Genomic DNA, 22,364 nt, shown 5'->3' with positions numbered 1-22,364 from the left:
CAGAGTACCAAAAAAAAAGTGAATTTTCACTAACTTTGGAAGACCAATGCCCGATGTTCAAAAGTGGCTGTTTCCTCTTGAAATCTGCACTATCATTCCCAGGCAATGCAAGCACAAATCTAAGCTGGGGACACCACATTCCCACCAATAAACTCACATGGTTTCTATTAATATTAATGGGAATTACACAGGTGTATTGGGAAATAGCCCCCTCGCAGGGCTGCAAATCTCATAGCCCTGACCTACACCCATAAGCCTGCACTCAAACTTGTTTGTATATAGTTCTGTAATCTATTTGGCATGTTAAATATTTCAAATTAAAAAGTGCCAGGGCCAGCACCAAAACAACGCATTATATGGGATAAGATTTTAATTCAGCCAGTCCTGGGAGACACATGGGGAAGGAGGAGAAATCCAAGCCAATTATTTTGCATTTTGGGATAGTTATTTGACTGTAGGACCAACCCATACCAAGGCACTTTTCAGCAAGTTTTGTTTTGTTTGTTTGCTTCTCTTCTCTCAGTATTCAAATTATCTCCAAGTCCTTAGATCCATTAGACTAATTAATATTAAGAACATATGCATATGCAAATTAGGCATGGTGCTCATATATTTCACTTTACATGACAGCTTGAAGTGTAGTTGTGTGAGTCAATCAAATGCCATAAATTTGCTATGCACAAGAGATCATTAACATTAATTGGGGCATGGGCACTGTGCAATAGCCCATGCCACCATTAGAAGTGGACCCCTTGCTTTAATTGTTCAGCAAATTCTTTTTTTTTTTTTAAATCAGTGCCTATGACCTGATTAAAATATGTTTTTTTTTTTTCCCCAGGTAGTCTTCAGAACAGCATCAGAGTTGTATTAAAAAATACAGAGCAGACCTTTTCTAAGACAGATGGCACACAATGAGGTTAAAAAAAGTATCTTGAGATTCAACCAGCAAGAACAAAAAAAAAAATTGCTGGCATTGTTGTTTTCATTATCTTGCTTCTGTCATTTCATGAGCTTTGTATCTTGCAAGGAAAGAAAGAAGGGAGAAAAACTGTGAAATTAATCTTTTGTGCATGGCCTGATAAAGAAGAGACATGCTCAGACAAAAGATAGACTGAGAGAAGGTACCGTGATTGATGACTAAAGTAAAGGTGTCAGAAGAGTATTATGTAAATTACTGGAGGCACAGACCATTTCAGAGAGAATGAGAGGGAGAGGGGAAGCCGGGGAGAGAGAGAAAAAAAGGACTGCAGAGTTGATGTCACCAAGACACTGGTCCCCAAGCGCCAATTTCTTGCCATCTTTCATCTGCTCAGACAAGCTCACCTCACTTTCTATTTGGTTTGCACAATGTAACAAAGGAGGAAGAAACTGTCAACATTAGCATGAATACAGCCCAAAAGCAGGGTTCGAGCACACATCATCTGAAGTGAATCAGTGAGATGGGAACTTTAAGGCAGACTCAGTGCTCATACATGTGCCTGTGCGAGGCAGCGGCTCGGAGCCGATTTGCTCTATATTTTGTGCCAGAATCAAAATTCAGATAGACAGGTCCAGAGTCTTTCTCTGTGCTTAAAATCCAGCTTGATACCTCTCTGCATTTGCATGCACCTGCAGCCACACGTGTGCATCCCACACACACACACTCATCCCCACACGGACCTGCCAGCAGCCACTTCCAGGACAGCCCAGACTTGCCCCTATGGCTTTTCTGCCGATGCGGATTTTTAATCAAATTCACACCCACGCTCACACACTGGACAGAAAGAGAAGGGACAGACAGAATGCTCACATCAACCAAACTCTCCCCAGAAAACCTTTTCTCACCGCTGACACAACCACACATGTCGGCTCCTAGTCATGCTAGTGCCGAGCCCCTAGCACACCCCATCTCTGCTGCTCCTGTCTCCTCTGCACACCAAGAAGTGCGGACAAGCAGAGCTTATCCGGTGCCTGCAACAAACTTTCACAAGGATTCAACAAAAGCCCAGTCCAAACCAATGTATATTGAGCAAAAATATATTTGGTCTCCCATTTCTTGTCCTTGTAGCACAGAACTGCCCCTCATTTTCACATCCCAAGAGGATGATGTAGTTAATAGCAGGGACAGTGAAAAACCATTTTTGTACATTTAACTTTCTGTTAAAAAACTCCAAGGGAAAAGACAACAGGCTTTCAGGAATTTTTCTCTTTGTTCCTGACTATATGATTTATCTGGCTCCTGCTTTCAAACCAATTATTACATATTGTCTTTTGAATTTCATCTCTGCCATATCTTTGCCCCTATTTAATTCAGTCACTGACTTTTATTCAAAAATTTCATTTTCCAAGGAAAAACCAACTACAATGATCACCTATCACCTCCATGGTAAAAACTGAAAGGAGCATTCAAGGAGAAGAAAATACTAAATTGGTGTTTGATGAAATGCACAATTCCACTCCATATGTTCTCCTGATATGTGAAGCTTAAGGTACACGGTTTGCTCTGTACATTAACTAATTGCCCTGATACTTGCCCTGTAGGGTGAATCCCTGGTTTTAAGATGAGAGAAGAGAGAAGCGTGAGCTGAGAGGCCAGCACGTTCACCTCCCCTATCTCTTTCCTCTGGCAGCTCAGTAAGGGCATCTCTTAGCCCCATCTTGCCTGCAAGCCGAATGTCATGTCCGAACACAGCGCTCTCCAGCTTCACCTACAGCCAGTTCACTCTGCATTTGTCCTACTGCAACAGAGAGTAGGATTTGTTGCGTGAATTTTATCCTCCCTGCAGGATACAAAATTGCATGTGCCCACTGAGCCTTAATTCTCTTCCTTCCTTCAGATTCAGTCAGTTATCACATGGCTTTCATTTAGAGTGTTGAGAGACATTATAATGAGATTTAATAATAAAAATTTCAATTTTGCACCCCTATAAGTTCTGTTGGCCAGGCAGGATAGTCCATGGAAAAAAACATTCTTTTCTTCTCATTGAATTTTTCAATTTTCCACTCTTTCTTTGCACCATGAGTGCAACAGTTGGAAAAAAATTAAAATCCAAAGAGGCAGCTATTTCTATACCATCAATTTGCCCCTTAAACCATGAAATGATAAAATGAGTGAAGAAAAAACAAATAGATGTCCTGGGCCACCAAGCCCTGTGCAAACCAGTTTTTAAAGTATCAGCAAAATCACATTTTAAAGAATATTTTAGTTTGCAAGATTGAAATTCTTTTTAAGAAACTCTCAAAGCAAGTTGTCATTTTAGGCTGCACAAACCAAAACCCTTCCAAAATCAGGCGCTTAGAAAAAAAATTGAAGCACTTTAATAATTTAAATTGCTCCCCTTTGCACATGCCCAGAACCCAAATCCCTTTTCTAACTGAAGTGCTTATATAAAAATTTGACAGCTCTTATAATTTTAAATTGCTCTGCACTGACTATGCCCAGAACCTTGATCACTTCCAAATTCAAGGGCTTATAAAAATTTGAAGCACTCCAATAATTTTAAATTGCAATGCACAGTGCAGAGTGATTTAAAATTATTGGACTGCTTCAATTTTTTTAAAAGGTCTTCAATTTGGAAGTGAGTCAAGCAGCATTCTAATACAGTAGTTTAAGACATACTTTACTGATCTAAAATTTAACATCTAAAAATAATGAAAATTAAACCAAATACATTATTTAAAAGATGAGGATGGTTTTCCCAAACACGCCTAGGAAATCCAGAAAACCACAACTTCTGACCGCTCAGTCCTTCCTCACAAATGAGTCAAGAGCAAAGAGTAAAGAAGAAGCGCGAGACAAAACCACAGAAGTAAGGTCAGCTCAAGCCCTGATTGAGGGTTGGACACCACAAAATCCCTCCTAAAAGTGCCGGAGAAAGGTGGGCTGGAGCAGATCCAAACACACTGTGGAACCCTACTGATGGCAGTCTCTTACACAAAGGCCAACAGGCATCCTTGCACCCATGGGATGACATTTGCCCCTGCAAACCATTTTATTCTGTTTTGAGAGGCACAGAGGAGTCACCTCAGTGGAGTCAGAGCTCGTACTGACACCCTGGTGGGGGGCAGACACGGCAAAGACTAGATGGGGCCCTTCAGTCCCCTCTTGCAGGGGAATTGAGGGATGGGTTTAGAGTATTTACAGATCTTCTGGTTATAGACCAGTGGTTTTTTGGATAGTGTTTCTGTTTCCTCTCAAGTCATATGCTTTCTAGTGGAGACTCATAGCAAGTGTTCCATGCATGGTTCAAAGCACTGGGTCCCCAGTGCTTTGCTTCATGAAGAGTGGAAATACAAAATTTCCACAAGGTTTAGGGACACTAGCTCTGTGTTTAAGTCTTCTTAGCAGCTATTTGCTTCCCTTTAAATTCTTTCCCTTTTTTGAAGGTGATTTATATTAATAAACTGTTTTGGATGACAATTTGCATGATATGTAAAACTCATGGCTATTTGGTATTTTTGTTGTGTATGCTTAATTTGAACGGTGGGAGAGAAGAAGACAACGCTGTTGAGCTGGCTGGAAGTCTTTTTTTGTTCCAGCCATGCAAGTCTCTTCTCAGGAGTCAACTGTAACTATCACAGAGTTTCTTCAAAAAAATCACATTTGACATCCTGAAGAAAGGGAGCAAAAAAAGACTTGAAGTAGCTACATTTTCCATGCATTCATGAACATCTGCAATGTAAAACTGTTCTACAACAGGGGCTAGGTTCTATTTCATCTTATAATAAGTTGGGAATGTGCTCTATTTGCAGCTCATACAGTCTGTTTGATACTAGGGACACCATGTCTTCAGCTGCAAGCTTCATTTTGAAGCTGGGGTCTTGTGGCCTTCTCTGTTGTCTTTAGCTTCTTGTTAAGTTAAAACTCACAGGAGATGACAGAAAGAGTCCTTATGCCTAGCTCCAGGCTAATAAAGGAGGCTTGTAAATTTTTATTATCGTCTATTCAAAACGAGCATCCTTGGATGAAGAGAGAGGTGGCACCTAGGGCAGTGCAGTTTCTAATGTGAATTCCTGGAAGAGAGAAACTGTTCAAGTATGGATTAGCTGGAGTGAGTCAAACAAGCACAGGACGTTTGGGCAGGAAAGCCAAGCAGAGATATTTTCAGAATAAAGGGGTCTTTTAATATTAGGACCAGCTAAGGAAGAAGGAAAATGGCTCTACGGGAGAGAGGAAAGGACTAAGACTGGGAGGCAAAACTAGTATAGGAGAACTCCTTAAATAGCTGGGATGCTTCCAGGTCCTTGGGGACTCAGGAGGTGAACACGAGTCCCAAAAGGCAGTAGGAGACAGACAGCACTTTGCTCAGGCTGCCAGTAGCTTAAAGCTCGTAGACATGTATGGCAGGACACGGCACAGCAGCACACAAGTGGCATGGCTGGAGGTTTCCACCCGAGCCATGTTACCCATTCATCTGCGCTCATCAGCTGTGTGATCTCTTTCATAATCTAATGCAGTTCATTAAACAAATGTTGAAACTTTTAGTTTCATGTTCACTAAGTTTTTTTCTCTTTTTTTCTATTTGCATCTCTCTGGTCAGAATAATTCATTCTATGGGGCAGGGTCAGAGCAAGAAGTTCGCATTGCAGCGAGTTAAAGATCAATGGTGTCCACATACAGTCCTACATGAAGAACTTGCACTTTTATGCAATAGCTTCATGATTTATCACGTAAAAAGTATCTGCTTTGAAAAAAAGGGTGTGAAGAGGTTTTATTCAATAGGCTGCAATGGTGAGCTGTTATAGTCTATCAGGTGGATAATGTGCATCTTAAAATACTGTGTAAATACATATTTCTATAATAGCCTGTTACATTTCCAAAGAAGCCATAGCAGCCTGCATTTAAAGTGAAAAGGAGCTCACGGGAGATGGGCTCCGGCACTTTTTTCCCTCGGCAGGAGGTGGGCAATGACAATTTTTCCTGAATTAGAGAGCAAAAATATTATTGTCTGATTCAAATGAATAATAAAAAACAATGGAAAGCAGCAGCTCAGAGAACTTTGACTGGAAGGAAGGTGAGTGTTAATGTGATGACAGCGCTGAGAGCTTTGCTTTCTCCTACAGTGAACAGGTTTCCTTGTTCTCCAACTGAGATGGCAGCATTACATGAATGTTCTCCATATTTTCCTCCCAAGAGCTGATAGAATTATTTGTTGTGAGTAACTTTCTTAGGAGCTTTGATGTTGAAAATGCCTATGTATGAGAGCAGCTAGACACCTGAGAGTAGGGGTTCTTTATATTGCACGAGCATATCCTGAAGTCCTACAGATACACTTGTTACTGAAAAGTAATAATTAACCTGATGTCAAATTAGACAGTTTTGTTGGCTTGCAAATAGCTGGGTTAGACACTTGTGATGTGTGACTTGCAATACAGGTCAGGCAGAAACTCTTGGTCTCAGCTCCTTGACTGGACAACTGGGAGTTTCAAAGCAATGGATAAAGCACAGGAAAAGGGGGTGGAATTCCTGGAATTGGCAAAGTCACTGCCTACTCACTGAATGGAAACAAGCCATGGCTAGGCTGCTGTGGTCACATAAATAAAAGCAAGACAGATCAGATGTTTCTGTTTAAAAAAATGCAAATGACTTTCAATTTAATTCATACGACTTTGTTTCTACCACAGAAGACTAAAAGATCCTGCACAGGTTTTCCTACACAACCTGCAGTCTTGCAGGGACTGGCATGAGCTGATCTGCAACACTGGCTCTTCCTTTTCCCTTCCTCCTCCACAAACTGCCACGCGTGACGCACCTCTGCAATGGGCTGACAAACGTGCGTCTGAACACAGAAGCCTCTGAGCCAGAAAGAAATGCAGAGTGCCAGACAGCACACTTCTCTGCCTATTTGCCCATATTTTGGTATTTACTCTCTGTGCCATTACTCACACACAGCACATATGTAATCCTTTATTGTAGTACTGGAAAAGGGTTCTCTATTATTTGCAATTATTTCCTAATTTGGCCAATATGAGAGGTTATTGCTGCTGAAAAGAATGAATAAAAGTATATCTGAGGCAAAAAAGTGCTAGTAGTAAAGTTTAAAAAGAGCACAGATGAAGATTAATAACCTCAGAAGTCAGTGCCTGGAGTACTTAAAACAAGTAAAAAGACATTACAGAGCAAGAGAAGGGAGCCAGAAGGATCTTTTGTCATGACACTCAACACCACATGCAACTTCTCAGGTCACTCAGTGCTAACTCTGCGAGCATTCCCAGCAAACCTGCCCCAATGTCAAGGAAACTGGGTTGATTTATAACCTTTTTTTTCCCTTGCAAAGCTTCAGGTGAACATGTTTTCTGACTTGTCTGAAAGTCATAGGGAAATTTAGGGAGTATGAGCTCTCAAATATTGTAAGCGTGCAGGGAAAAAAATCAGGGCTCAGCATTTAAGGTGGAAAAAAACAGTTTGGATGAAGACCGCGCTCATGGACAAAGGACCACAAAGTTGAGGGGAGTCTTCCAGCTGAGTTCAATAGGCTTTGGCTCATGCCCCAAGCAGGTGAGTAGCAGCTACACCACCAAAACCAAACAAGGACTGCCTATCCGGACAAGTGTGCAGAGGGGAGGGCACGCTCATGGAAATCACAGGTCTCGAAGCGTGTGAGTGCTGATCACTGTAACCAATAAATATTGCCCTGTTCCAGTGAAAATGCAGGAGCACGTTCTGCAGGCGGTCAGCAGACATACACAAAGCTACTCTACCTCCTCACGTGAACACCAGAAAGGGCACAAACTTCTTAATGACAGATATACTGCTCATAAAAGCAGTGAGCACAAATATTTGCACCCCCTAGAACAGCTGTCAATACTGCAGAATAAAGCAATTAGGGCTGAGAAGAACTGAGTTAATAAAGGCAATGGAGAGATGATTAAAAATACTTTGCTAAGGAGAAAACAGTTTTAGTCACATGCATGCTGAGATGTCACCATTTAATAAAATGACACAAACTATTTATCACATATGCATGAACACAGAACAATATAAAGAGGTTAACAGAAATTGATGGCATCCTAGCTTTAATTTTGCACTGAATTGGAGTCTTTGGTGATTGAAATAGACAAAGATGTATAGGGTTATCTTGTTGAAGAGGCTTTGCTAATTACTGGCACTTGTCATTTCTCCATAGCTTTATCTAAGTCAGGAAGGGTAACTAGCTCTTTTTCCCCAGTGTGCATTGTTTGTTCAGTAGGCCTTGTGCTGAGAAAGCCTTTTTCCTAACTGCACCTCATTATTAAGAGGTTCATAAATAAATGAGTCCTAACATTTTCCTCAGCATTTATGATAGGAATATTTGGACTACAAAAGCTTACACTTGTCTTTAATAAAAATAGGCACTTATACATGAAGCTTATTAAGGTCCTTGTTACACTGAAGAGGAGGAGGAGGAGGCAGAAAAGGGGAGGAGCAGAATTATAAAAACAGGCTTTACAGCACCATCATATTTTTCCTGTGATTTTAGTAGCTATTTATGACCTTACATTAGCTAATTATTGCTCCAGCCTGAAATAAATTTCTGGATTACATACTCTATTCTGCGGTTTCCCATGCTGCACACTCTCAAACCAAGGTAGCAAACACTATAAACTAGGCAAATACTTTCAGACTGGAAAACTTCTGGAAAAAGAAGCAAGTCAAGAGACAAAGCTGAGCAGTACTGTACAGCTGATACTCAGGTGTGGATGCATCCTCTCCCAGATTTGACAGACTGTTTCTGGAGCTGTGGCCCAACTCGCTACGGAGATCAGAGTCAAGAAAAGCTGGAAATCATCTGTAAGGATGGGGAGGGTCACATTTGAGGAAGGTCAAGACAGCTGTGAGGCTGCACGAGATACCAGAGTGATCTCAAGGAGACCAAGATCTCTTTCTCCATGTGCTCTCCCTCCCTCTCCTCTTCTCCCATCCTCCTCCCTTTCCAGGAGGATTCTCCTAAAAACACCAAGCCCGTTAAGTCAGGACAAATGACAAGAGGAAAGCAGCTTGCTCTCCCCACTCCACTTCTTTGTACAGGGGACACAGCGGCACAATGCCAGGACTGGACCCAAATCTCCCACAGCCCAGACTAGTGTTTTAGCCATAGCACCATCTTTTCTTTGTGCTTTCAGCTCTGGAAATAGTGCCTCCTGCACAGCCCACCAGCTCATGCTCAAGCCCGTGCTGGATACCACAACACACATGGATGAAGCCAGAAGAGCAAGCAAATATTTGCTAAGAGACTGTAGTAAGTGCAGCACCTCATGGCCAACTCTGACTCTTCCCTTCCAACACAAACACCAAAATGTTGCCATTTCCCCATATTTTTCCAAAGGTCTCTGCTAGGATCAGGCGCGCTGTTAAGATTCAGAGTTTTTTATTAGTGCTACAAAAAACTCTTAATAATATTAATCCTTTTCAGAAGAGAGGATATCCACAATGTTGTCAGACAGGTTTAGAGTCTTTCGGGACTCAAACAATGCTATCTCTTTTACAGTTACTGTAACGCACCTTCTGTCAGCTATTTATAAAATGCTCTGTAGTCTTCTTTAACCTTCATCTTTTCAAAAATAACTTCAGACCAGACAAGCTGTAATGGACAATTCAAGACGTCAGAAATGCATCTGCCTGAGACCACAAAACTTTTGTCTTTCTCTTAGGAAGTAATAATCTGAAAGCAAATATATCAGAAAGCTTGTGCTGCAGTATACTAAAGAGTCAGCTAATTTGGCTTTGTGAGACAAGTTTGAAGACCCAAAAGCATTTATAACATTTGTTTTTGCTTTTCTAATTAGATATGGCGCTCATTTTTTTGTTGTTTCACTTGATGCTAAAGTCATTTAAATCAAAAAAATCATTTAAGCATATCTGGCACGGGTTTTTTTCTTAAATCAAAGTGAAATACACAAAACCAATTTAATCACAAAAGTACCACTTCCTTCAGGATGCCAGTAATTCTCAAAATTGCTTTAGATATTTGCTAGATATCCGAAATGGGTAATGCAACATTTTAAGTGGCAGAAATGCATTAGTACTATGTAAGTACATGATCCTTAATGTACTAATCTCAGCAATATGTGTAATGAGAACTTTCAGTAACACTTTATTTTAAGTGTCCTCTGAGAAATGCTAATTTACAATGAAACACCTATGGAAGTACATGTGACATCTACATGAATACCAAATGAATTCATTTTGATCAATGCTACTACAATGAATATGATATGAATTCACAGCAATAGGGTGTTTAAAGAATTACCATATTCTCCTTTAATATTATATGTGTTTTGAAGATTAGTATATGTTAAAAACCATGTTACGTGTTCATTAGGAGGTATATAGGCTAGGATGTGCAAGAGATATGCCATAGGACTGTTTAAAACGTGTTTGCATCATTTAAAACACTAACAAAAAAATACCTGTTAGTAGTAGCTCAGGTTCTCACTTCAGTCCGAGTAATGGGATCTGCTGAGTTCAATGAATTCCTAGACTTTCATTTGAGGACAGCATATAAAATAATAATGGGCTGGACTTTGTACCCACAGCTCACCCAGACATATAACTACTCACCCACCAAAAAACAGTAGTACAATCTAGTGCAGAGCATTTTCATACTCAAGAATATTGTGCGTTGTACATTAAAGAGAACTAACTGATGAGCCCTTCTAAAATCTGACCACTGGTGTCATTAAAGGAATTGCTGAGATTCATGGCTTTTATCTTTACAAAATCTTTATTTTACATATATAATTATCTTTATAATACCTTTATACCTTTATGACTCCTAGCTCAAGTGCCAGAACAGTGGCTGAAGTTTCAAAAATGTGAGCCCTGTTGTCATCCTATCTAACTGAGAAGCCTGGGAGCAATCCCAGGATGGAGAAAAAATGTTCTGAAAACCCTTACACAACAAGTTAACTGATGGAGAAACAAATATGGGCAAAAGATATCAACAAAATAAAATAGCTGATTGCCTCTGTAGGTTTGCGGTTACCTCTCCTAAACCCATGAGTGAGTGCTGTTTGCCCTGGTTGCCATTCCTTTCAGACCTGTGAAATTTCAGAGTATGTTCTGGCCACAGTATGGAAAGGTTCGTTGTGGGACACAGCTCTCCCAGCAGATAGGAAGAGAGGTCCACAACCAAGCCCAGAAACTTCTGCAAGTCAATCTGCAAACTCTCTCCTTTCTGTGGCAGAGGCTACAGCCAGTTACAGCTACATTAAAATGGCCAGCATTTGAGGAAGAAGTAAATGGAAGAGAAACAGATAGGAAGGCAGTAAGAGAGCTGGTCCAAGCTGTAAGAGCTTTACATTCCTTGGAAACAATGACAACGAATGATGGCCCAGACCTCAGCAACAAATCCTAATAAAAAGCAATGACCTGGATGCACTTGCTCGAGTTTTATTTCATTTGAAAAGCTTCATTAGAACTTTTTTATATACATATTTTATATATTGTTTTGGTTTGGCCTGGATAAATGCCAGGTGCCCACCAAAACCAGTCTATCACTCCCCCTCCTCAACTAGACAGAGGAGAGGAAATATGATGAAAGGCTCGCAAGTCAGGACAGGGACAGGGAGAGATCACTCACCAATTACTGTCATGGACAAAACAGACTGAACTTGGGGAGAAAAGGGAGTTTAATTTATCACCATTCAAATCAAAGTAGGATAGTGAGAAACAAAACCAGATCTTAGAACACCTTCCCCCCACCCCTCCCTTCTTCCTGGGTTCAGCTTCACTCCCGTTTCTCTCCCTCCTCCCCTCAAGCGACTGGCGCAGGGGGACGGAGAATGGGGGTTATGATCAGTTCATCACACGCTGTCTCTGCCGCTCCTTCCTCCTTAGGGGGAGGGCTCCTCACACTCTTCCCCTGCTCCAGCATGAGGTCCCTCTCATGGACAGTTCTCCACAAACTTCTCTGACATGAGTCCTTCCCACAGGGTGCAGTTCTTCAAAAACTGCCCCAGCATGGGTCCTTCCCACGAGGTGCAGTCCTTCAGGAACAGGCTGCTCCAGCGTGGGTCCCCACGGGGTCACAAGCCCTGCCAGCAAACCTGCTCCGGCTTGGGCTCCTCTCTCCATGGGTCCGCAGGTCTTGCCAGGAGCCTGCTCCAGCGCTGGCTCCCCATGGGCTCACAGCTTCCTTCAAGCATCCACCTGCTCCAGCGTGGGGTCCCTTCCATAGGCTGCAGGTGGATATCTGCTCCACCGTGGACCTCTATGGGCTGCAGGGGGACAGCCTGCCTCACCATGGGCTTCATCACGAGCTGTAAGGGAAGACTCTGCTCTGCTGTCTCGAGCACCTCCTCCCCACTCCTTCTTCACTGACCTTGGTGTCTGCAGAGTTGTTTCTCTCACATCGTCTCACTCCTCTCTCCTCACTGCTGTTTCACTGCAGGTTTTTTTTCTTCCCCTTCTTTAATATGTTATCACAGAGGTGCTACCACCGTTGCTGATTGGCTTGGCCTTGGCCAGTGGCGGGTCCGTCTTAGAGCCAGCTGGCATTGGCTCTGTCAGACATGGGGGAAGCTTCTCACAGCTTCTCACAGAAGCCATCGCTGTAGCCCCCCTGCTACCAAAACCTTGCCACGCAAACCCATAACATGTATATATATATAAGGCAATGGTGTCCTTCTCTAAATGTGACCGTATTTACCAAAGGTCAATAGCAATCACAATGCCATCATTTTCCTTAAAGCATTAGACCATTATCTATCTGTGCGTACCAATCTTGGCTGTGTTTATCTAGCATTGTTTCCTTTTACATCTAGCAGGAACCATGTTCAGTGGTTGATGCCAATAAGCAACTGCGCTAATCAAGGTGCAACACCTGCCAGAGCAAAGGCTGAACCAGCAGTGTGAGTTGGCTGAGCGCTGAAAGATCACGCTAATTGCTGGTGTCTGGTCTTTGGCTGGACTATCAGGCATCAGAGGGTTTCAGCAGCAATTTGCAAGGCTTGGAAAGGATACAGAAATCCTCTTACACTCTGAAGGTCCCTTCTTACACAGTGCCAAATACCTCCTGTGAGACACTAGCTGCACTTTTCATCCACATCACTAACACTGACCGGTGCTCAGCACCTCACTGACAGACCCATTACACAAGAAACAAGGTTCATGCAACCTTGACACCACACAGCAGAAATTGCTATCTTCCATTAAGAAGTCCACTAAAGTGCTCCTAGCTCTATGCATGACCATATTACCAGATTTACCCAAAAAGTTACAGTTAAGGGTGCATGTGTCTATGTAGATGACTGTCTATATACTTATACAAGCACACATATGCACATATAATTACTCATGGATAAAGCAGGCTTGTAAATTCCCCTATTTGGACATCAAAGAAGGGACTGTCAATTTGACCAAAAATTAGAAGAAAGTTTTATACAAACATAAGAAAGATCCTGAAATATCGTGCCTATGAAGGAATGAGCTGCAAAACTGCTGCAAAGCACTTCACTCTGTCATAAAAAAAAATTAAAATGAATTGCTAAAATTGATTGATGTTTACATTTAAATCATACTTTCAATTTAGCCAGGAAAAGAGAGGCCACGTCTCAGAAGAGTGGTAAAAGAGAACACAGCATTTCATTTGTCCTTTGCTGGGATAAGTAACCTAAATGAGGAATGAACTTCAGAAAACAAGTTTAAAATATGATTTAGAATAATAAGAATACCATTAACATTATTTCTCACTCTACTTTGGCTCTCTAAGTCACATGGCTTTTGGTGTAAAGTTGGTGCTACAAGATACACTAAAAAATTCACATTTTGCTTAATTATTAGAAGCTTGGAATTCAGATACCAAAAAAAGAGGGGGGAAAAGAAAGAAAGGAAAAATTGTAAAATTTTCTCAGAAAATTGCCTCAGAATGAAATTCTGCCCTTTTCTTCTACTCCAAAAAGTCATTACCATCTGACAGCTGTTTAGTGGCATATGTGTGCTGGTGGTACCAGTCCAATTCCTAGTGGGCAGGTGTCTGCATCACAAAAGCCACCATCACAATTGGCACTAATTGGCACCCTTGCTGGCAGCCTCCATAAAGAAAATAAGGATTAGATGGCACAGAGATCAAATTATGCTGTCACCATAAAGGTGATCTCCCCTTTAGGTCAGGAAGGCCTGTGGGCAGGACAGTTCAGGGAAGTTTGCGTTTGCTGGCCTCACACTTTGCTGGAGCGACGTGAAAGGTCAGGTGTCTGATGCTGGCAATGAGGCACATTTCACTGGCGCTTTCTCTTTGCATTTTTAGCTGAATTTCAAAAGGAAAAAAACAAACCAATACCCAAACTCAAAACTCAAACAACAAACCAAAAAATTCCCTTTTAATTTGGACAGTTTCCGATCAATACAAACTTGCTATTTTATGAAGATAGTCACCACATTGCTCTGCTGGGGTATCACTATATTTGATGCCTTTCTTTGTATGGGGTTTTTGTCCTTTTTTTTTCTTTTTTGGAACTGCATGCAAATTCTGTGATTTTTCTAAGTATAGGGTGCAAAATACCCTGGAAAGTTGGGGGAGGGGGAATGTCTTACAGCTCAGCAAGCTTTATGAGGATATTCTCTTAGTTATTGAGATGAGTTGAATAATCCTCCACTAATTTATACACCAGTGAAACTGGCCTGTTGGCAAGTCCACAATTAATGTGAATGCCAAGTGGGATTGCAGCTTTGTTTCATCTAGGAAAACACTTAGCTGAACAGCAGCTTTCCCAGCTGAAAATGTGTGTCTGTCTTTAAACTTGCAACAGAAGCTGGCATTTCTTCATTTCCATTCACTCTATCATTATGATGCATTATACAATGTAATGATGTAATATGCTGGAAAGCTGAAATGCTAGCTCTTTGCCAAAAATAATAATACAAAAAGTGTACAATTATTTTCATCTATGAAAGCCACTCTGACTACCATCTCCAGCTCCCCAGTCAAAGAGAAAGCTTCCCTAATAGCAGATCATCTCTTTCTGTTTCCTAATCCAACGTGAATGTGAAAGGGGGGGACGCCAGCTCATCCATGCTGAGTTACAACTTTAAAAAGATGTAAACATATTTATCACTCCAGCGTGGCAGCTCATCACTGCACATCCCTCACGCTAACATTTTAATAGTATTTTTCCCCACAGGATGAGCCCCTTACCTGCAGGACATACCGTTTTGCTCTGCAAGTGGCTACACTGATGCTAATCATGAAGGGATTACTGGAGGTAAAAAAGGTGCCACGATTTGGACCTTGGTGAGAAGATCAAGATCCCAGGAATTTTTCAGGCCTGGTCTTACCATTCCTTAATCACCAAAGTCATGAAAATATCAGACTCGTGTATGCCCTTCAGTTGCCTGCCCCAGATCACAAAAAAGGCAGTGAGGGAGCAGAAACAAAACACTGATTTCTTTAGCTTAAGCGTTCACTCTACTGCTTTGTCTCCCATTGACTGACACTGAGTCTGTACAGTCTCAGTCCCGCAACACACCTCCATATGCAAAGCCATGAGATCAATACAGGGTGGCCCTGGCATGAGGGGCGTTTTGCTAAATGCATCAACATACTTGCCACAATCATGGATGTTCAGAGAAACAGCAGCTCCTGTTAGCTCCACGGCAAATGATGTGATGGGCAGATGAAAAAAGTGAAGCTACAAAAAGAAGCTTCGTGACAAACAGAGCTGCCAAAGCGGTTTGCATTTTTGGTCACCAGACTTGTAGCTCCTAGCACAGGGTTTGCCGCTGGCAGCAAAAGCCACTGTCAGTGGTCCAAGGGCAGAGCCAGCCCCAACCAAAGCTCCTGCCCACTCTGGTTAAGCAGAGACGAGAGACCTGGGCTGTGTGTCAGTGTGGAGCTGAAGATGGTCTTTAAGAAGGAAAACTAAAAACCAGAATAAAATCAAAGTGACGGGGAGTGGTACAGTACTGAACGGTGGGGTTAGGGTGCAGGAGGCAGACGCTGTGCATCAACCAGGCACAGGTTTACCAGGTGGAGAAAATTCTGCTCCTATGGTGATATACAATTGCACAGTATGTATATCTTAATAATACAATAAAGTGTTAGCTCTGATTAGAAAAGAAAGATGAATTCTTCTGCTAAACCAGGGTAACCCTAAAAGTGTGTTAACATGAAATACTAAATAAAATGCTACTCATCTATAATAAATCTTATTACACATTTTGGCAATTTTACTACTAACATACCAAAGGTTTCAAGCAATGTTTGAAAATAGAAATCTTAAATTGAATCATTGTTGCATGAATATATGCAAAATATTCATTTCTAGCACGGTGCGGGTTGAGTGCTTTTAAATTGGAGAAATCACTCATGACTTCACCTTTTCATGCAAGATAAAGTTGTATGTGGTAACATCATTACAATGTCATGAAAGGAGTGGAAATCATACAACAGTTCTGCCTAAAGCTAATATACAAAAAAGTACTTCTATATTTTTCAATATTGTTCAATATTTAAAGGTGCAGTACGAGGCTTTAAATATATATAAAAAATCATTAGACTTCAGATGTCAGTGTGGCCTTCACTGAGTACTGAGACGAATAAAATCATTGATGAGATCTCTTTAATATTTAACAGAATTCATGTCTTAGGTACTAGCCTATTTTCAACTCCAGTCTCTGTGGAGAGAACTAAATATAGAAATTTAAAAAGCAAATGATTTATGTGGTGGTCATTATAGATTTTTTTTAACTTGGGCACTAAAATTAAACTATTTACTCAATAATACTGTCATAACAACAAAGAAAATGCTATGACATTCAAACAGTCTTTTCTTAGAAATGCTTTAGGAGGAGATTACTTTGAAAGTACATAATACTTTTTTTTATACACATTAACAATTAGTAAATTCAATCAGTGAATACGAACGAGCATATTTCACAACAAGTTGCCGCATCATGAATTGACAGTACAGAGCTCAGAAGACTTCTGTAATCTTAAAGGTGTTTTAAAAGAGTGGGAAAGGAATAATTTGAGCTTACTTCTTTGCCTATTCTTCCCTCTGATAAAAAAAAAATAGACCTGAAAGTTCAGCCTCAGAAGCAGAAGTTATACGAAATAAAGCCCACCCTGTAATTTAACCATATTATTTTTTATAGCACATATTTGGGGAAAAAAAAAGAAAAAACAGTGTAAGGCAATAGCACAATGTCAGGCTCAACTTTAAACCCTAGTACGCATGAACTGCATAGCTCCATCTCATCAAGGCAGCCACCACTCCAGCGCTTGGAGTCATGTGGACGCAAAGCAAAAATGTCTCCAGCTTTGAATTTCAACACTGCCACCAAAATGTTCTCATTTGTTAAAATAAAAATGCAAATTTCTAAATTACTGCCTTATTTTTATGTTAAAAAAAAAATAAAGTCCTGCCTGCTGCGGCCGGGCCGTTGCTAGGTGACGATACTATGGCAGGGACCATCACAGGTGACGAATGGCATGCTGAGCCCAACTGGCAGCAGTCCCCGCACCAGTGCCACAGTCCCTCACAGCCCTCATGCTCTCCAACAGGTCTGCCATGAAACAGCACAAAGGGCAGGCTGTGAAGACCAGGGCAAGACTTCAGCAGCAGGAAGGACGGTCTGTCGCATGCTGGCCCAGCCAGGAGAAGCCCGGCATGGCACCAGTGGGGTTCACCACACTTCTGTGCTTTAGAAATGATGCTGAAGCCAAAGGCAGTGAAAACTTTACTAAGGAGCGAATGGACCCTATCTAAAGAGCTATTGATGTTGTGGTTCAGGTGAACCCGCCAGTAGCACAGATGCTCAAAGCTGAAACTCACGCACCATCTCCATAGTCTCCTGCGGCCATCATCAGACCCCAGCCAGCACTGGGGCCCCTGCCACCATCGAGATTGTCCTTATTATGGATACCCACAAATCAGGTTGTGGGTTCCCCTTGCATAGGTGCCACAGGTGCTGCACCTGTCTTGTAACCCCTCCTCCCACCCACCACTTCTCCACCCTTATTGGTCCCACTGGGATGCAGAAAGTGAGGGAAAGAGCCTTTTTACCAAAAACTATCATATTTGAGTCATGGACAAGGATGAGTCCTTGTGCAGGCTGGCTGGCAATAAAAACCTCAAGCACAGAAGGGGCAGTTCCCCGACAGAGAATGCTGGCAAGCTGCTCTGGTCCCCAGGCGAGGTGCAAGCAGCCCTGGCCATCACAGGGATCATTTCCCAAATCCTGACCATTAACAGGAATCAGCAATATCCAAACTGTAACAGTCACGAGATCCCCAGGAGATGGGCACAAGTGAGGAGTTCTCTATTGCCCTGCTCACACCGGTATAAACCCAGCCTTCATCAAACCTCATCTCGCTGGGGTTTCCATATACTCATTTTCTTTAAAAACATACAGCAAGGATATGCCAATGAAACAAACAATTTGGTAGTGTTAATCCATAGATTATTGACAAGACAAATGAGATTCCTTGAGTCTAATGTTCTCTGCTACTCAAGGACTAGCTAAGCTCTCTTTTTTCAAATATGTGGATTTTGAAATAATGGATCATAATAACAGAGCTGGTCCCTATAAATGGGGATTGCAAACTCTTAATATTTCAATAGAATTGTGTGCAACATGATCCAATCACTCTGAAAAATGTACAAAATGGAAATATATAAAGAAAGCAGCTGGCATGAAAGAGAATAAACAATGAAATATTGATAAAACTACGGATTACGCAAAATATATTCAAAGTGCATTTGAATAATCTCATATATATTTTTGTGTGTGTACATATAGATGGATATATATCTATTCAAAACACAGAAAGATTTCTTACCTCTTCATTTCCCGGCTTTCAAGGACAGATCTCTGAATTAACACCCCCCTCTGCAAATCACGGGGCTGTGCTCCTGCACAAGAATCCAGCTCCCCAGATGCTGCTCACACCTTGAGAGTGTGCTCACGGGTGGATGTGACTTTGCAAGGAGCTCAGCACCCTTGCCCCAGTTCAAGAAAAGCACACGTTTCATGTTAAACTCATAGGGACCCCTTGAAAGATCTCTCTTGTCATTCATTAGACTAATTTTTCACGTTTTTGTATGGCATATCCCAGTGATTTCAGGATCAAGCCAGAAGAAATTATTTGCATCCCACTTACATTAGAGTATTTACTTCCCTACATCTCTGTGGTAAAACCAATCCAACCGCTGAGAACTGATGTTATATAAGAAGCAAGCGAATATTGAGGCTGAAAATGCACCATCCCAACGTGCAGCTCCCTCCCTGCAGCCAAGCTGGGGTAACTGCTAGGGACCATGCATAGCATTGCATTCATGTCAAGGGTAAGGTATCGCAAACTAGTTTAAGCCTCAAAGAAAAAAAAAAAGAGCTAAATCATTTTACTTTACAACTGTTGCAGGCTAAGAGGACGTACACAAATGGTTGAGTACAGCTCAGTTGATGGGTGGGAGCTTTTTATGCTGCAGTAACTTCCTACTGAATCTGAGCCCCAAACTATTCTGCAGCTTTGAGGAAGGAAGTGGTGGTAACAACCTGCTCTTGTTCTTCATTATTTTCTGCTTGCTTGCTTTTCCTGCACTTCTACCACCAGATCATCACGAATTTTCACAAGGCCACCCTGAGTGATGAGGAAAACCAGAGCACCACCCCCGGCTCACCAGTATCCATCAGTACCAACTAAATCCACTGGGTCTGTGTTGTGGGATTTTCGCCTTTTTAATCACAGTTGCCCTTAAAGCCACCTTTCTTCCCCACACCACAGCAGCCTACCTACTGCTGAGATGTTCATTACAGGAAGCTCTATCAGTTTATTTTTTCCCATGCGATTATTCCATACACCATCACACATTTAGTGATGATCTCCACTGGCTGTACCTGCCCATGATCGAGAACTACCAGAGCTTTGCTGGAGCACCACGCTCTCTCAGGCTGTTGTCTCATCTCCTGGCACACTGTATACTAGCCGACTGGTCTCCAGCATTGCTTACTGCTTTCCCCAGTTTCACCAAAGTGTCAGCTAGGATGAACCAACTATTTCTTTTTTATAAACAAAGCAAGAACTGAGCCCCTTTAGGGTACCGAGTCTGCATGACTGCATGTGATGCATGAGAATAATTCTGTCAGCAAAGCCCTTAGTCACAGCCATACTGTCAGACACACACCATCTAAACGGCCTTAATCACTTTAAAAGCAAAATGGTTCATCCCATCAAACTTTACAACTTCTCTGCATTGTGCACGAAAGCATGCTCACCCGGTCCTGAAGCACAAGCCTGGTGTGGTCGTACACAATAGCTGTGTGTTTACACGGCAGCCCCATGGCCAGGAAGGTTCTATGGGCCAGTGCACAGCGGTCCAGACTGCTGGTCTCCTCCCTGCTCAGCTCAGTATGGCCACTCATTACGGTAAACCCTAAAAACCAAGTTCGATCCTAGCAAATTAAGAGGTAGCACACAGCTCCTGGCCACGCAGTCAATTTATCTGACTCCAGAGAACAAGCCCAGCATCTTTGCATGCAAGAGCTCCAAGCACAGGCTCTCTAGCACTGACTTCAATGAGCAGAAGTCTGAACACTCCATCTTAAGCTAGCTGCTATGTGTTTACTAGTAGATCAGCAGCTCTGTTTGCACATTCCCTTAGCAGAATAGCAGCTACTTGGCTGTGTGACCCAGCAGACCTTTAGCTGAACAGATTGGGATCACCTTGTCTGGAAGCAACATCCGTATCACAGCATTTAAATCTAGAAGGATGGAGGAGATTTGGACATCATCCAGCAATGTGCTGCCATTCCCAGCTGAGCCCTATGAGAGACAGTGAAGAGGGTTTTGGACCAGGGGCGAATTTCTAAGGACTTCATAGATCAGGAGAGGATGTCTGAAAGCTAACCCAGCTACAATCAAAAGTTTTATTCTGGCTTTTTACATGCCTGGCTTGCTCCTCTCTTGCTTTGCCAGCCAATATCTGATCACAGTTACAAATTCCAAATTGTACTCTGCGGGCTGCGTTTCCCCCAGATTCACATGCCACTATGATCAAAATCTGTTGCTTAATACCAGAACTCTATAATGAGCCTGAGATTCTATGGCATGCTAAATTTCTGACTCACATGATATGAAGCAACACAATGAGACACACACACACACACACATACCAGAGCAGAGGTTCAAAACAGCAGCAGCTTTTCTCTTGGCACAGGGCAGGGGCACTTTCTCGAACAGGTGGACTACCTGACAAGCAGCAGGTAGCCTTGCTTTCGAGTACTACATTTCAAAAGAGGGCTGTCTGGCAATTCATTAGTGTCTGCTAACTGTTAAACACAGGAAAGTTCAAAAACATGCATATGTTTCCCTCCCTGCTTCCCAGGTGGTGTCTGTTTCAAGCAGCAACCTTTTCACTTTGTGCATCAAGACTTGTAAACTTGCGGTGCCTACACCAGCGGCTCCTAACCAGGTGCCTGCACTGGAGCCGCAGTCTCTGAGGAGCAGCAAACTCCGTATGCTGACCTCCGGCTATGTACATGCCATTCATTTCTCCTTGAAAGTTTATTGTCAGAATTACTGAAATGTACACAAATGTCTGTATCTGAAGGTGAAATTTGGTGGAAAAATAAAGATATAATAGGATCCTTTCTTATATAATTTCCTGGTGTGATGTCTGTCTAAAAAATGAAGTGAAATTATATGATGTCAAAAAATCATATTTCAAAATGATTGACAACATATAAGTGTTTTGCATTGTGAAATGAGGTGGAAAATTTTAATTGCATGATGGAAGGACATAATATTTATTAGAACCTTGTAACCACCCTGGATTTCAGTGAAGAGGACACAATTTTAAATTCTATATTAATACTTCAAGCTAAATCTTAAATGAACACACAGAAGCAAAATTCTGCCTCAGAATCTGTAAGTTTTTAATCTCTAATAGTTAAATAGCATCTATAGGATTGGCATGTCACCATAGTGACAAAAAACTTCCCTTGTACATGCGCTGCTATTTTGATCTGAACAATATATGGTGTCTGGCTCCCAGATCACTGAAGAAATAGCTGCTCTGTACACACGGCATTCTAATATAAGTCTCCTGAAGAACTGGGTAGGCTGAAATTCTAGGAAAGTCAAAACTAGCTACTATTTATAAACCCCCTTCCATCCTTCCCAATGACAATAAAAGAAGGGCTTACATCCATATCAATGTTAACAAATCCAGGTCCTTGCAGATAGGATGGGGGAACAAATGCCAGAATCTAAGCCGTATCAGAGAAAATCCCAAGCAAACAGCAACAAGTTCAGGGAGAGTCCTGGATGACTGCAGAACAGATTTATTGTGGGACTGGCCAGTGCAGCACCAGACAGCAGTACTTTTCAAAGAAAGTGGTCTAAAAACAGAAAAAAGTGAGGTAACATTAAAAAGGAGGAAAATAGAGATATATGTACACAGAG

The sequence above is a fragment of the Opisthocomus hoazin genome, chromosome 2 (genome assembly GCF_030867145.1).
Source record: "Opisthocomus hoazin isolate bOpiHoa1 chromosome 2, bOpiHoa1.hap1, whole genome shotgun sequence".
In the NCBI taxonomy this organism is placed as follows: Eukaryota; Metazoa; Chordata; class Aves; order Opisthocomiformes; family Opisthocomidae; genus Opisthocomus; species Opisthocomus hoazin.
This window is presented reverse-complemented; position numbering follows the sequence as displayed.